The sequence below is a fragment of the Ambystoma mexicanum genome, chromosome 1p, assembly GCF_040938575.1.
Source record: "Ambystoma mexicanum isolate Mex_15411 chromosome 1p, UKY_AmexF1_1, whole genome shotgun sequence".
NCBI classification, from domain to species: Eukaryota; Metazoa; Chordata; class Amphibia; order Caudata; family Ambystomatidae; genus Ambystoma; species Ambystoma mexicanum.
In genome coordinates, this window is record NC_090921.1 from 117,379,327 (window position 1) to 117,389,895 (window position 10,569).

Consider the following 10,569-nt stretch of genomic DNA (forward strand, 5'->3'; position numbering starts at 1 on the left):
AGACATGCTTCTCCAATACCCAAAAGACTGTAGACCTTTTGTACCAACTGGGCTTCTCCATCAACGAAAAGAAGTCCAGCTTAGAACCCAGCCAAGTCAAACAATTTTTAGGGGCTCTAATTCAAACAAAGGACGGCCTCGTCTTCCCCTCCAACGAGAGGGTCCAAAACATGCTGTTTCAGATCCCCCATTATGTAGCAGGTCGAGAGGTGACGGTACGCAAAGCTATGCGCTTGCTAGGGATGATGGCGTCATGTATTTATTTGGTACCTCACGCGCGCCTGCGCATGCGCATGCGCCCAATGCAGGAGTGGCTCAACAGCCAGTGGTGTCAGGCCAGCGGACAATGGGACGATCTAGTGGTGGTCTCGCAGGCCTTAGTTCTCTCGCTGAGGTGGTGGACAAAAGAAAACCTGTTATTAGGGAAGACTTTTGCCACACCCGCAGTGGAAGCCACTCTAACCACAGACGCATCCCTCACAGGATGGGGGGCTCACCTATCCCATCAGACTGCTCACGAAGCGTGGACTCCGAGCTTAGCATCCAAGCATATAAACCTGCTGGAACTTCTAGCGGTGTTCAAAGCACTGAAAGCCTTTCAGGAACACCTACAAGGAAAGACAGTGATGGTCCTCACAGACAGCACCACAGCCATGTACTACCTCAACAAGCAAGGGGGCACTCACTCTCCAGGACTGTCCAAGCTGTCCCAGAATATATGGAAGTGGGCTCTCAAACACAACATGTTCCTACTATCACAACATGTACCAGGGGAACTCAATCTGCTAGCAGACAAACTCAGCAGAGACTTCCCCCTGCCCGAAGAGTACGAATGGCAATTGCACGAAGACATCGTCTTAGACGTCTTCACTCAATGGGGATTCCCAGAAATAGACCTGTTCGCAACTATGGAAAACTCACAATGCCAAAGTTACGCCTCCAGGTACCCCCAGAACCAGTCCAAGGGGAACGGTCTGTCGATTCAATGGTCAGGGAAATTTGTTTACGCCTTTCCCCCCCGACTCCCCTTCTCAACAAAGTGGTGCACAAGATGCACCACGAGCAGGTTACCATGATACTAGTGGCCCCAATGTGGGCCCGGCAGCCATGGTTCGCTCACTTGATGGAGATGTCCCTATCTCCCCCAGTGAAACTTCCCTGCCCGTACAACATGCTGTCACAGGACAAGGGCAGGACACTGCACCCATGCCCTCAGACCATGAACTTAGCAGCCTGGCTCCTGAGATCGTAGAATTTGGACATTTACAACTCCCGCAGAGATGTATGGACATCCTCAGGGAAGCCAGAAAACCGAATACTCGCCACTGCTATTCTAGCAAGTGGAAAAGATTTGTCATCTGGTGTAGAATTAAGAGCATCAACCCAATTGACTGCTCTCCTACTAATATTGTCCTATACTTGACCCATTTACTGGATTCAGGTCTAGTGTTCAATTCCATTAAAGTCCACCTAGCGGCACTTTCTGCATACACCACTTCCCAACTTAAAGTGTCGTGGTGGAAGATACCAGTTATCAAGGCCTTCATGGAGGGGGTAAAGAGAATACACCCTCCGATAGCTAACCCAGCTCCCGGATGGGACTTAAATGTGGTACTTTCTAGACTCATGGGCCCTCCTTTCAAACCCATGCACAAGGCAACTCTTAAAGACCTCACTCTTAAGACTGCTTTCCTAATAGCTGTCACCTCCATTAGGAGAGTAAGTGAACTACAGGCTCTTTCTGTACTAGACCCCTTCGTAACAGTTCACAAAGATAAAGTGGTTCTACGCACACACCCAAGGTTTGCACCAAAATTCATATCGAAATTTCATGTAAACCAGTCTATAGAACTACCAACGTTCTTTCAAAACCCTTCCAGCTTGGGAGAAAAAAGTCTGCATACACTGGATGTACGCAGAGCTGTCATGTTCTACATGGAAAGAACCAGACCACTGAGAAAGACTAATCAGTTCTTTGTCTCTGTGGCAGCAGGAAGAGAAGGAGATGCAGTTTCAAAGTCCACTATATCTAGATGGATTGTTCAATGCATCACTCTCTGTTACACTCTTGCTAAGAGAGAACTACCCTTCAAGCCAAGAGCACATTCCACTCGAGGCACTGGGGCTTCCATAGCATTCATTGCAAATGTTCCCCTTGAGTCCATCTGCAAAGCGGCTACCTGGAGTTCTGTGCACACCTTTACGAAACACTACTGTCTAGATACACACTCTAGATCTGACTCCCAGGTGGGACAGGCAGTATTAAGACATCTTTTCTCTACTGTTCCTTCTCATAACCCACCGCTAACTCCGGGTACTGCTCGCTAGTCTATGCACAGCATGTGATTCTAAGCAGATTAACAAACATCAGAAGACAATGCATTACTTACCGTAAAAGCATTTCTGATGGTTGTATCTGCTTAGATTCACATGCACCCACCCTTTCTCCCCGCTCGGATGGAAGGAACATAGACATCCTTTTCTATATTTCTCTCTTTTCTGTACTCACGTCTAGAAGGCTCCCTCAGGGCAGAAAAATACAAACAGAGGGACCTCGACGCGTGAGGGATTGTGGGTACAACGCACGTCACTATAGGGATAGTGTTACAGACACGCCTTGTCGACGTCCCCTTTTCGACTACGAAAAACAAAATGCAATACTCCGCAGTGACCACTGGATGTCGGACCTATGCACAGCATGTGAATCTAAGCAGATACAACCATCAGAAATGCTTTTACGGTAAGTAATGCATTGTCATTTGTTGTCTGCCATTGCCATGACAACGTGCTGTTCACAGAACTATTACAATGCAGATAGTGTTCCAGGAGAGCCACGAATGAAGGATTGTTTTAAATACTGGAGGCACTTTGTTAATGCACACTGTTTTGAGCTACGTTTTAGAGTGCAAATGTATATGCAGTCCATCCTATGAACAATCAAAGGAAGTAATGCACATTAACTCATTCACCAATACAAGGAAGTATTTGTGATTGTGTGCAAAGTGATTGTATTCACGTTTCACAGGCATTTAGGAGAGTGGATTTATTCTGAGCATTAGTATTCTACAGCAGGATGGCCATGACAGGTGTACTAGGACCAGCAACATTTATGACATCACAGGGTCCAGTGAAAATAAAATGGAACCAATGGAAGAATGGCTACCTGCACTATATAAAAGCTGCATGTGGAAATTCTGTCTCCTATGATAGGAAGGGACAAATGGGATATGAAGGGCAGCGTATCTGACACGTTACCACCATTAAGTGGAGCAGGAGAAGGGAAGGCATCTAATGAGTTTGAGGTGGCTTTGCTGATATTAGATAGACACTTCAATCCTAAGACCAGCACCATCCTAGAATACTACAATGTTGGGGTGCGAGTACAGGAACATGGAGAAAGTGTGTAAGAATATGTAACCGCACTGCAGCACTTTGAGGAGTATATTAGAGACCAGTTCATGATACATTGTAACAGCAATAAAATAAGAGAAGAACTCTGGTTAAGATATGAACCTAAGCTAGATGAAGTTTTGGAAATTGCTAATTGTGTTGAACACTCACTAGTATGTGTTGCCAAGGTAACAAAGGCAGAAAATAATAGCAGCAAAGTTGCAGTTTTAAAAGTATCAGACGGAAAACAAAAAGGGGAAAGAAAATTCTAACCAAAATAGTAGTGTGGATAATCGGCAAGGCCACGTACCAGAATGGATATTAGCGACTATATTTCCGTTGTGCGAGCGGGTCACATTTTGCTGCTTCGCCTATTTGCCTTGGTTGCAAGGCTGTATGTGCCAAATGTAACAAAAGAGGGAACTTCAAAAGTTTTTGTAAAAGCTTTAAATGCACCCAAAAGAAAGTTCTTTATGTAGCTGAAGAGGAAGGTGGATCCTCAGAAGATGAGGAAGACTGTCAGATTGAGACCATTACTGTGAATGTAGTGCAAAGTGTTGAAGATGTGTGCGAGAGCCCCTATGCTGTAATATGTGTGAATGGGAAGGAGATCACTATGATAGCTGTGTCAGGGGCAAAAATAGTGTTAATATCCAAAAGTGTTTGAGCAAGTGGTAGGAGGTCATTTCGGGAATTTGCATAAAGCAGATGTGAATCCTGGAGGGTATAACCTTGACCAAATAAGAGTTATTGGGTTATTTTGATGCTCAATTTAGCTTTCAAAAGGAAGAAGTGCTCAAGGAAAAATAAATATATATCAAGGAAGGGTGCAACCTTATAAGGATGGGGTGACCAAAAGAGATTATGGATCAGGCTGAATCCTTATATGGTGGAACAGGTGTTATAGGTTGGGGATGTAGCAGTGTGTAAGAGGTTTAAAAGAGTGTTTGAACAAGGCATAGGAAGAGTTAAAGGGATGAGGCATCAGATAATACTAAAGAAGGGAAGCAATTCCATAGCTGCAAAGCTGCGCTCAGCGCCTTTTGGTTCTGAGAGAAGGTGTAATAAGGAGAACTTGAGAAGTTGCAAAGGGAAGGTATAATTGAGAGGGCAGGAGGAGTGCAGTGGACTTCGCCACTAGTGGTGGTGAATAAGCACGTCAGCGAGTTGAGATTATGCATTGACCTGCCTCAAATAAACAACTGTGTTTTGGTAGAAAAGACACCCATTACCAAAAACGAATGAAATCTTATCTATGATAGGAAGAGGAAGGGTGTTTTCTAAATTGGACATGGCCTCGGCTTATCAAATTGAGTTCGAAGAAGAGAGTAGGAAGTTTACAGCATTAATAACTCATCAAGGGGTGTTTAAGAATAGGAGGATGCTGTTTGGCTTGGTATCGGCATCGAAAGTGATGGCTCATTCCTCAGGGGTATGAAAGGAGTATTTTGCTTTCAAGATGACATTTTAGTGTGTGGTGAGATTGAGAACAAACATGACCTAATTCTGGAACAATTATTGATGATTCTCGAGAAGAAGGGAGTATCTGTGAGAAAGAAGTTGTGTACTCAAAAGGGAGAAGGTTGAATATCTAGGTCATGAAATATCAAGTTCGAGTTTAAAGCCCAAACGTGAGATGATGAATGCTATCAAGAAGGTTGCGAGACCGACAACGAAAGGAGAACTTAGATTTCTAGTTATGATTGAATTCTACCACAAGTTTGTGAACAATCTCGTGGATAAAGTGGATGAAATGAGGAAACTACTTAAGAAAAATGAAGAGTTTATATGGAGCAGTGCATGCGAGAAGGAATTTTGTTGCATCAAGGTGGAAATAGACTTGGCAAGGCATTAAAATGGTTTGATACAAGAAGAAAAAGTGTTGTTACTATGGATGCCAGCGATAGCGGCATGGGAGCAGTATTGTCCCAGATAAGAGGTGATGGAAAGGATGAGATTATTGCCCATGCCTCTCGCGTATTAAAAGGGCCTGAAAGGAATTATTCAGTTCTAAAAAAAGGAAGCACTGGCAAGCAATTGGGCGATAGAACAATTACAGAACTTCCTGTGGGGCATGGAGTTTGTGATTTGACCTGATCGTAAGCCTCTTAAGAGTATATTTCAGACAAAGGTTCTCAGTAAAGTGTCTTGAAGGGGTGGGGGCGAGTTGAGTAACATGACTACAATGTCACAGGTTTAACATGGAAGTGATACCAGGATGTGATAACATCTTGGCTGGTCCTTTATCACATCTGGGAGTTCAGGAGGAAGAGGAATGTGGTCATGAGGAAATGATGGAGAGGATTTATGTGAATTATGATGGCATTGTGACTTAAGTGGAGTGGCTAGAAGTCATGGACAGGATGAAGCTGTAAAGAATGTTAGAAGGTATGTTGAGGTGAGTTGGCCACAGAAGAGTTTGTTAAACCATGGAGAGAGAACCTTTTAGGAGGAATGAGATGAATTGTGTGTGGTGGAAGGCTTATTGTACCGTTGGGAGTGTGTAGTTGTGCCGATGGACATTCGTGAGAAGATTATAGGTCTGGAACATGAGGGACACGTTAGCATTACTCGCACAAAGGCCATACTGAGTGGAGAATATTGGTGGCCCTGTATTGACCATGAAGTGGAAAGAAGACTAAATGATTGTGTAGAATGTGAAAAGTCAGGGACGGGAGAAGTTGCTAAATTACAACCGATTATGGAGACCAATGTGCCTGGTAATGTTTGGGATGAATTAGCCATGGACATTTTGGGTCCTGGAGAGATAAGTATGTACTTGTTGATTTATTGTCCAGGTGGGTTAAATATAAGATAGTAAGAGACGCATGGTGAAAGAATAGTTGCATTTTTGCAAGAGGTTTTTGCTAGAGAGGAATTGCCCTCTAGCATTCTCATTGATAATGGCACACAATTTGTTGGAGGTTGTTTCCAAAAGTATTTGTAAAGATGTGGGATATAGCACATAAGGTGTGCATTGTATCATCCAGAAGGTAAATGGGATGGTAGAGAGAACAAATAGGTAAATAATGGAGACCATTAGAATGGCTGGTGCATGTGGTAAAGGTTGGGTGAGCGTAAAGAAAAGGAGTTGTAAAGAAAAAGGGTGATTCACTATATAATGAACCGGTTTTGGTGGAGAGACTGATGAAAGGTGTGGTGATAATGAGGAGGAGGACAGGTTTTGGAATAAGAATAGAATTGCGATGGTAAGGGAAAGGAATGTTGACAGGAGAGGAGACTTGTTGTGATGTGACTTATAAGAGATGATAGATCTTGGAGTGTGAGGGATGGAATGTATACAAGAACAGCCTCCCAGGTTCTAATCAAGTAAGTTGAAGAGACTTTGATGAGGCAGTGCAGAGGGTTGTAACCTGTAAACTTCAATTAACACAACATGCAGCATTCTTTGTGCCTTGTCTAAGCTTTATTTCAGATTCACAAAATCATGTAGTGGCATTGCCACTTCTTCCCCACAGTCTTTAACCACAACGTAGTACTTCAATATCTTCTTAGAAGCTTTTAGTCCTGTAGAAGTACTTCTTGGTAAAGTTCTCAAGCAACTTAAAGTCTTTTGACTTTCAACAACTTTAGAAATGAACACTTCTTCTGGAAAGACATGACCCACATTGGTGCCGTTATGCCACATTTAATGCAGATTATGCTCCTCGCCTCCCAAATGCTGGCTATCGGGGAGGGCAGCTCTTCTACCACAACAGTCTTTCGTTTTTCAACAAGATATGTATAAACAACTTCAGTATCGGCTACTTCTTCTGGGACAACATAAAACACATTGATGCCGTTTGTTCCACTCTTGTGATTGCCACATGCAAGGCAGAGTATGCTCCTCCCCTCCTGAATGCTGGCTATCAGGAGGGCAGCTCTTCTGCCACATTTGTTTCCCCAGTCTAACTTCAACCAAATGCTGATAATGGCTTTTTCTCACACTTGCTCTTCTTTGGCTTAGACAATGCTTGTTTGAGACTTTATTAACGATTGCCTCTTCTATGTGACCATGGGGTATACAATTTGTCTGCTGCTTAATTGCCCTCTTAAGGTTTTGGCAATATTGATTGCAAGTAATGTCTTTTAATATTGCCCTCTCTTGGCTTTGGTAATGGTTTGTGCTACCTTTAAAATTACAATTGCCACTTTAGCAGCCTGCACCGGTCGGGAGAAGAGCGTTCCTCGCTCCATGAGCACTCTGGTGCTTGCTTGCCACCAGAGCACACGTTACTTGGAGGAAAGCGTCTCAATTGCAATGCTTCCCACCGTACAAACTCTGCATGAAAAGTTATCAGGGGTAAAAGCTTTCCAAAAAACTTCCCGCTGCGCAACCTCTGCATACAAGGCCTCGAAGGGCAGAGACCCACATGAAGCCAGCATCCGCTTCACACACAGAGGTGACTCAGGCGAAATCAACCTTCCTGCAACTTCTGCTGCCACTGACACTGTGGAATGTCAACCTTTACTCCACCTTCTACTTTTCCTGCTGCTACTTTCTTTGGCCTGCACCGGAGGGGGGTCTTTTATACTCACTAATTGCCCTCAGGTGTGGGTCACTAAAACCACTCTACTGCACCTTTTAGTCTAGGGCCTCCAAATCCCTCTTCCTCATCCTAGTACTTTCGGCATTATGTGAAACTTGAAGTTCCCAATTTTACAATTAGATTTTCCTTCTGCACATTATGTTTAGATTGATTGATTTTTTATTTCTATCGCGCACGTACACAAGTGTTTCAGAGCGCGACAAGGCAAGGGAGGGGAACAGGGGAGAACAAAACAGCGATTTTACTAGGCCCAGTGACATTGAGAATGCGCAAGTGCATGGGAGAGGGCGGAGGGGAAAAGTGCATGGAAGGGGGGGGGAGAAGTGGAAAGTGTGAAGCAGAGGAGAAACAGATAAATAACAATAAATAAATAATAAAGGCAACAAACATGGAGTTACTTCACTTCCACTATCAAACATGTTTTCAGGAGGAAATTTAAAAGGAGTCAATTATCGTTTTGAAATCAAAGCATTATCAGCTCTATGTGAACATAAGATGCTATTGTTCCGATGTTCACATTTAGAGTTTTTACCATTATAGATGTGGGCAACCTTATGAGGGGGAGCTCTATGCCTGATAAACGATTGATTAGGACCAATTTAATTACATATGAATAGCTTTAGAACAGAAAACCACACTTCGACAACAAGCCATTATATATTCTGCCACAAAAACTAAACCTCACCAAACGGAATCCTCTCACTCCCTTCGGGCCCTTTAGATCCCAGGTGATCCTCCACCCCCAGTGTTAGGATCAGGTAGCAGCTGCCTTGCCCTGGCTAACTGGGAGGAGAATGTAGACAGAGCTCTTGTGAGGATTCATCACACCACCCATTGACTGCCCATGGCCAAGGCCATGCTAACCCCTATGGCTATTCCCACCCAGTTCCTGCCCCTCTCCGCCCAAAACACATCCTCATGGGAACACTTTCAGCTCATTTTAAACATGCCTTACCATCAAACTTTGCACTCAAAGCGTCTGCCAGTGTTTCTTCAAAGCAGTATTCTGCGAGTTAATGACTTAATTGGCGTGGTCAACCTGCTACTATTGTACTACAATGTCTTAACTAGGTCTGCCTTCAGCCACTCGATTTATAACCACTGTGCATCCTACACTGAAGTAGGGTTTAAAACAAGCATTGGCAAAGCAAACAGTTTTGGCGTGTGTTTAATTATTAGGCAAGTATGCCAGGCACAGCTACTAAACGCCCAGGTACTTGCACCATATTTTGCACCTGCTACCATCAACGGGCACTTAATACCACTAGAGCAGTGACTTTCCTATGCCTACACAAACGCCCAAACTGTTGGTATTGCCAATGCTTGTTTTTAATGTCAATGACTAAAGCACCAAGAGACAATTCAATGTTTAATGGGAAAAAGCTGGGAGACCAGTAACTGCTGAAGAAAGGCGGTAGGAAGCAGGAAGTGACAACAAGACAGGGTGTGAAAGCAGAGAGAGCAAGAAGTGCTGAGAAGAGAAAGTGGAAAGGAAGTGCTAAGAAGGGGGGCAGAAATGAGTAAGAAAGGAGGCAAGTAGAGAGCAGGAAGTGCTAAGAAGAGAAAGTGGAAAGAAGTGCTAAGGGGGGAGCAGAAATGACTAAGAAAGGAGGCAAGTAGAGAGCAGGAAGGGCTTAGAGGAAAGGGGAAAGCAGATCGTGCAGAAAGTGATAAGAGTGGGCGAAAGCAGACATGATGAGAAGGTAAGCAGAAACTGCAGAGACAGAAAACGAACTCCGGTTGAACTGCAGAGGGGAAGCAAACACAGGGAGAGAGGGTACTACGGGGGGGGGGGGCAGGGGTGTTAAATAGAGGGCAGGGACTGCTGACAAGAGAGTAGTAGGCTGGGACGCTGGGTAGAGGCGTAGGCCATGGAGAACGGAAAGCAGAGACTGCATAGAGCTGGAAGCACAGCTGTTAGCCGGGGAGCGGTGTGGGGTGCCCCCCTGCAGTGCGAGTGCCAGCGGGACGCGTGAGGAAGCCACTCACTCACTTTACCACGGGTTCCTTCCCTCCAGGGTCCTGCTGAGACTGCGAGTCTCCCCCTTCCCCTGCTTCTTACAGGGAGCCGGGCCCTGCCTGGGGCGAACACCTTCTTCAGCCTGCTCAGGACTGCACAGCGCCACCTGCTGGCTGATGAAGTCTTGGCAGCGTGGAGAGTTCTGGAGCCAGGCCAGACAAAGCCGGATGTGACGTCGCCTCACTGGCAACGAGACCGGCCGGGGCCGGGACGCAGAAGCCGTAGGCGCCTCCAGGAGCAGGAGGTGCTCCCTGCCCACCCTAGGGACTGTTTATTGCAGGCAACAGAAATCCACTTCACCAGGATCCAAATACGTCTAATGCTGAAAGAAAACCGGACTAGATGAGCCCTCGCGCCTGACAAATGTGCATTTGTCTTGTGCACTTTCTTCTATTGGAAAAGACCAATTGAATGCAAATGCATACTTCACTTTAATGCCGTTTACTTCCTTTTCACGACACTTCCATTGTTTATGCGGGCACAATATTACCCCCCCAAAAAGTGGACAGACTCATTAGCATAAACAATGGAAGTGACGTCAAAGGAAGTGAACAGTGTTAAAGTGAAATATGCATATTTCATTCAATTGGTATTTTCCAATTGAAGAAA

General features: G+C 44.8%; 1 protein-coding gene across 5 annotated transcripts in view; it reads right to left on the reverse strand.

Moving 5' to 3' along the window:
* The window catches only part of LOC138566887 (phospholipid scramblase 3-like), a 300,635-nt gene extending 290,542 nt beyond the window's left edge, over positions 1–10,093 (reverse strand). For 4 of the 5 annotated variants that reach the window (XM_069644631.1, XM_069644623.1, XM_069644635.1 and 1 more), the window contains exon 1: positions 9,934–10,093. The gene's annotated coding sequence lies outside the window, so the exon portion shown is untranslated. The remainder of the gene's footprint in view (positions 1–9,933) is intronic. The other variant, XM_069644643.1, reaches the window with a different exon arrangement.
* Positions 10,094–10,569: the final 476 nt, after the last annotated feature.